Source organism: Mauremys mutica, chromosome 18, assembly GCF_020497125.1.
Source record: "Mauremys mutica isolate MM-2020 ecotype Southern chromosome 18, ASM2049712v1, whole genome shotgun sequence".
NCBI lineage: Eukaryota > Metazoa > Chordata > Testudines > Geoemydidae > Mauremys > Mauremys mutica.
In genome coordinates, this window is record NC_059089.1 from 7565595 (window position 1) to 7572235 (window position 6641).

Below are 6641 nucleotides of genomic sequence, written 5' to 3' on the forward strand. Positions count from 1 at the left end.
CACCTTGGGAATCCCCTGGCTACAGCTGGGTGGGAAATTTCCATCCAAATGATTTTTGGATGGAAAAAGCAATTTCCACATGTAGCGGGGCAGTCACCCCGCTCCGGTCTGGAAAGGGTTAAAAACAGCCCTGGGAAAGGGCTGCCCCAGGGAGCCAATCAGAAGTGGGCTTGAGGCAGCCAATCAGGGCCAGGCTGGGCCCTATAAAAGAGCTGCAGAGTTAGCATGCAGGGGGCAGTCTCACTTCTAGTCTTGGAGGGAGAAGGACCTGGCTGCCTGCGAGCAGGGTACCCAGAGCAGGGCTGGGGCAGGGCAAGAGGAGCTGGGGAGCTCCAGCCTGGCAACCCCCCAGGCTGCAGGCCTTGGTAAAGGCCCAAGGCAGGTACTGGGGCTAAAGAGGTGCAGCCCGGGGATAGGCAGAGGCAGCTGGTCCAACCCCCTTGCCAATGATGAGTGGTCATTACAGGCTGCAGTTTGCCCCAGTGAAAGGGGGATAGATGATGACCGGCAGTAGCCACTGAGGCAAGGTGGGCTTAGAGGGTTGGGGGTTCCCCTGGGAGGGGGCACCTAGACTGTGGGGGTACTGCTGGGGCAGAACCCCGAGGTAAAGGGGCACCGGGGTCCAGGAGGGACATGGAGCCTGAGGCAAGTGAGCCACTGGCCAGCAGAGGGTGCTCCAAGGCTAAAAAAGAGCTAATTCCCAGATGACCAGCAGGAGGTGCCACGCCGGTGAGTCCGCAAACTGCTTCACCACAAAATTCAAATGTTCCTATTTTCCCATTTTCTGTCAGGAAAATCTAAATGAAGTCCAGCACGCTCCCCTTCATCCTGTTATCTGAACCTCCGCGTTCTCCACATCCCTTCCTTGTTCCCCACCATGAGATACAAGAGATGCATGTCCTCTGCAGCACGCAGTTCCTGCCGGGAGCCCAGGCAGGGATTCGAAGAATGTGGCGGTTCAGATAATAGAGCAGAGACCCCCAGCCAGGCCTGCAAGGAGGAAGAAGAGGACAAGCTCCTGGCTGCGGAGGAGGACAGCATGCTGCTGAGTAGCTCCTGTGGCACTGCAGGGAGCCCTCTGCAGCCCTGATGTCATGGAGTGGGGGTGAGCGGGACAGAGCAGGGACCCCTAGCGAGGGCAGCAAGGAGGAGGAAGACAAGCCCCTGGCTCCGGGGGAGGCCACCCCACTGCTGAATGGCTGAATCATAGAATCTTAGGACTGGAAGGGATCTCAAGAGGTCATCTAGTCTGGTCCCCTGCACTCATGGCAGGACTAAGTATTATCTAGACCATCATGCCCTTGAAAGTCTCCTTCCCTCCCGGTTATCTGGGTAAAATCCATGTCCCCATCACTGATTTGTTCCTTAGCGTGACCCCCCATCCCTTATTCTAAGGGACGTCCCTCGACTCACCTATTTCATTGATTTGTGGCCCGGGTAAGGGAAGGCTGAATCGAACCCTTGCAGAGGAGCATTAAGCAATGTGGTATTATCGATTAAACCTTGTCTTTGGTGTGGAATTCAGCCTGAAGAAACCTAGTCTTTTACCAAAATCTAACCACAAAGCTAAGAAAAAAAGATGTTTCTTTGATGTTGTCCTAAGACTGCATAAATTGCACACCTGAAATAAAAATCATGCCTGTGGCTTCATGTGGGAAACGTTGCCAGTTAAAACATGATATTAAATATTCAGAAGTTTCTCCACCCCATGCGTCTCTTTTTGTACATGTCACACAGGCGAGGAAATGCTAGGTAGAATTTAGAAAACTTCTGGAAAGTGAAAGTTCATTAATAGCTAAGTAAATAGCAAATGCCCTTTACTAGGATGGACCCTAGTATGTTTTATTGCAAAGAAGTTTCAGTGAATATTGTGTGCGGGGAAAGGATGTTGAAACGTGGCAGCCAGTTCCTTCTTCTCCCAATATCTTAAAAGTTGTAGAATTTATTACATCCATACCTACCTCAAAATCAGCAGTAGGAAGAATATTTTCTTTGTGTAGAGTGACTTAGACAGAGCACAGACCTACTAACTATTGATTTTGTTAAGTCTGAGCATCAAATTAAAGTTAATTTCAGCTGAACATGTCAAGAGTTTTATGAATTGATTTCAGAAAACAAAGATGTATTGACGTGTATCAAAACTCATAAATACCATTTTCAACATTACATTGAAGCTGATGATAATTGCATTGTATACTTTGATGAAGTGGGTATTCATCCATGAAAGCCTATGCTCCGATATGTCTGTTAGTCTATAAGGTGCCACAGGACTCTTTGTTGCATTGTATAATTGCGGGCAGCAGAAATGTACACTTGAGAGAAAAACACATGATATTGCTAAGGGAAATAGTGTTTCCCTAAAATGTCCCTTAAAATAATGCACAAATGTTTTTCCTTTATTTCCATCCAACATAAGTGGTTAACCAATTTCCCACCCAGCTCTAACCATGAGAGATGTAAGCAGCCATGGGATGGAAATTCCAATTTCTGCTCAGCTTTGTTGGTGACTGTCTTTTGATGACTGCTGTGACACTCTGTACCTCGGGGAAACACCCTGCACCCCCATGTTCATCCTTATAATATGATTGTGTGGTATCCAATGCAAAGTTTGTCATGTCGGGTGTCTTTGGAAGGCTCATGATGCACTGAGCATTGTTGTTACAGTGATGTTATAGGTTGTAATTTCATGTATATAGTTATGAGGCTGAAAATGTGTCCTCATGGCTTAAAACAAGCCCAGGCAAAACTCTCCAGGAGCAGAGGGGCAGTTCACACCTCATCAGGGCATGTATGGGACAAACCCAGCCCAGCCTCACAGGAGCAAAAAACACTGGCCTAGGCAGCAACAAAGAATCTGTTGGACTCTCGAGTGAGTCACCCCCTTCCCTTGGTGAGTTTGGGACTACGATGAGGTAATGCTCACCTGACTCTCAAGGGGTGGGGGGGCAAAACCAAGAAGGAAGAAAGAACATGATAAAAGGGAGAGATGTTTGCCAGGCTCTCTCTCTTCCACCTCCATCTACAGATGCCACCACCAAGCGACTGAAGCGCTGATCACAAGGGAGAGCCTGGCTAAAGGGCAACCAGCCAGCCTGTGATGAGAAGCATCTAAGTTTGGAAGGGCACTGAAAGTGTAAAGATCAGCTTAGAATGTGTTTTGCTTTTATTTCATTGACCAAATCTGACTTGCTGTGCTTTGACTTATAATCACTTAAAATCTATTTTTGTAGTTAATAAATGTGTTTGTTTATTTTACCTGAAGCAGCGCGTTCGGTTTGCAGCATGTCAGAGACTCCCCTTGGGATAACGAGACTGGTACATATCAATTTCTTTCTTAAATTGATGAACTCATATAAGCTTGCAGCATCCAGTGGGCATAACTGGACACTGCAAGATGAAGGTTCCTAGGGTTGTGTCTGGGACCGGAGATATTGGCTGGTGTCATTCGGTTGCACAATTCAAGCAGCGGCTGGCCAGAAGTGCTCACTCACGTAACTGGGAGCAGCTTACATGCTAGAGGCTGTGCCTGAACAGCCCAGGATGGGGGTTCTCACAGCACAGCAAGGTAAGGCTGGCTCCCAGAGTCAAACAGTGGAGTGACCTAGCAGATCACTGGTCCAGATAACACCAGGGGAACGTCACAACTGCATTGAAGTCACAAAACTCAGCTGCAGCTGGCTGCCTTGTGACACCACTGACACTGATGAGAAGAGTCAGTGGACCTGTACAAACTATGGTAATCATGTGCAGTAACTAGGGCAGTCAACTAATCACAGTTACTTTATGTGATTAACTCAAAAAAATAATTGCAATTAATTGCAGTTTTAATCGCACTGTTAAACAATAGCATACCAATTGAAATTTATTAAATATTTTGGATATTTTTCTACATTTTCAAGTATATTGTATTCTGTGTTGTAACTGAAATCAAAGTGTATATTATTTTTATTACAAATATTTACAGTGTAAAAATGATAAACAAAAGAAATAGCATTTTTCTGTTCACCACATACAAGTACTGTAGTGCAATCTCTTTGTCATGAAAGTGCAACTTACAAATGATGGGGGGGGGTTTGTTACATAACTGCACTCAAGAAGAAAACAATGTAAAACTTCAGAGCCTACAAGTCCACTCAGTCCTACTTCTTGTTCAGCCAATCGCTAAGACAAACAAGTTTCTTTACATTTCCAGGAGATAATGCTGCCCTCTTCTTATTTACAATGTCACCAGAAAGTGAGAACAGGCACTTTTGTAGCTGGCATTGCAAGGTAGTTACATGCCAGATATGCTAAACATTCGTATGCCCCTTCATGCTTTGGTCCAGAGGACATGCTTTCATGTTGATGACGCTCATTAAAAAAATAATGTGTTAATTAAATTTGTGACTGAACTCCTTGGGGGAGAACTGTCTGTCCCCTGCTCTGTTTTACCCACATTCTGCCATATATTTCATGTTATAGCAGTCTCAGATGATGACCCAGCACATGTTCATTTTAAGAACACTTTCACTGCAAAGTGCCCCAAGGGTTGGTGCTGGGGCCGGTTTTATTCAATATCTTCATTAACGATCTGGAGGATGGTGTGGACTGCACCCTTAGCAAGTTTGCAGATGACACTAAACTGGGAGGAGTGGTTGATACGCTGGAGGGTAGGGCTAGGATACAGAGGGACCTAGACAAATTAGAGGATTGGGCCAAAAGAAATATGATGAGGTTCAACAAGGACAAGTGCAGAGTCCTGCACTTAGGACGGAAGAATCCCATGCACTGCTACAGACTAGGGACCGAATGGCTGGGCAGCAGTTCTGCAGAAAAGGACCTAGGGGTTACGGTGGATGAAAAGCTGAATATGAGTCAACAGTGTGCCCTTGTTGCCAAGAAGGCTAATGGCATTTTGGGTTGTATAAGTAGGGGCATTTCCAGCAGATCAAGGGATGTGATCATTCCCCTCTACTCAGCACTGGTGAGGCCTCATTTGGAGTACTGTGTCCAGTTTTGGGCCCCATACTACAAGAAGGATGTGGATAAATTGGAGAGAGTCCAGCGGAGGGCAACAAAAATGATTAGGGGGCTGGAGCACATGACTTATGAGGAGAGGCTGAGGGAACTGGGATTGTTTAGTCTGCAGAAGAGAAGAATGATGGGGGATTTGATAGCTGCTTTCAACTACCTGAAAGGGGGTTCCAAAGAGGAAGGATCTAGACTGTTCTCAGTGGTAGAAGATGACAGAACAAGGAGTAATGGTCTCAAGTTGCAGAGGGGGAGGTTTAGGTTGGATATTAGGAAAAACTTTTTCACTAGTAGGGTGGTGAAGCACTGGAATGGGTTACCTAGGGAGGTAGTGGAATCTCCTTCCTTAGAGGTTTTTAAGGTCAGGCTTGACAAAGCCCTGGCTGGGATGATTTAGTTGGGTTTGGTCCTGCTTTGAGCAGGGGGTTGGACTAGATGACCTCCTGAGGTCCCTTCCAACCCTGAGATTCTATGATTCTATGAAATTTGACAAAATGCGAAGAAGATACCATTGTGAGATTTCTAAAGATATCTACAGCACCCGACTCAAGGTTTAAAAATCTGAAGTGCCTTCCAAAATCTGAGAGGGACGAGGTTTGGAGCATGCTTTCAGGAGTCTTAAAAGAACAATTCACTGATGTGGAAACTACAGAACTCAAACCACCAAAAAAGAAAATCAGCCTTCTGCTGGTGGCCTCTGACTCAGATGATGATAATGAAAATGTGTCGGTCCGCACTGCTTTAGATTGTTATTGAGCACAACCCGTCATCAGCATGGATGCACATCTCCTGGAATAGTGGCTGAAGCGTGAAGGGACACATGAATCTTTAGCACATCTGGCACATAAATATCTTGTGACACTGGCTACAACAGTGCCACTTTCCTGTTTTATTTTCAAAAGCAGTTTTTGGTACATAATTCTACATTTTTCAGTTCAACTTTCATGAAAAAAAGATTGCGCTACAGTACTATTATTAGGAGAATTGAAAAATACTATTTCTTTTGTTTTTTACAGTGCAAATACTTGTAATCAAAAATAAATTTAAAGTGAGCACTGTACACTTTGTATTCTGTGTTGTAATTGAAATCAATTTATTTGAAAATGTAGAAAACATCCACAATATTTAAATAAATGCCATTCTATTATTGTTTAACAGTGCGATTAATCACAATTAATTTTTTTAATCGCTTGACAGCCTGAGCAGTAACTGCACGTTTGAGGTCTGAAATCTTCAGAGCTGGTAGTGTCTGTTTGGAAGCGATCGCTGCTGAAGAAGGGAGTGGAGTTGGATATAATTTGTCAACAAAAAGCCATGTCCCATGTTAACTGGATGTGCTGCTGTTGATGCATTTTCTTGTTGCTGTTCTTTGGATGCTGTTAAAGTCACCACAGCTGAGTTAAAAGGCCTGACTGGTTAATTGGATTGTGACAGCATAGCAGTGGGCACTTGGATTGCCTGAAAGGAAGTGAAAATTCCTCATCTGCACTGTGCTGGTGAGATGGAACCAGTTGTCAGTTTCCAGCTGCTTTCATAACAGTTGGAGAACTTTAAAGAAAAGCAATAACAAAAAAGCAATCTTCCAATCCTGTGGCAGCCCGAGGGGGCTGGATGCTTTGATCCTGGCAAAG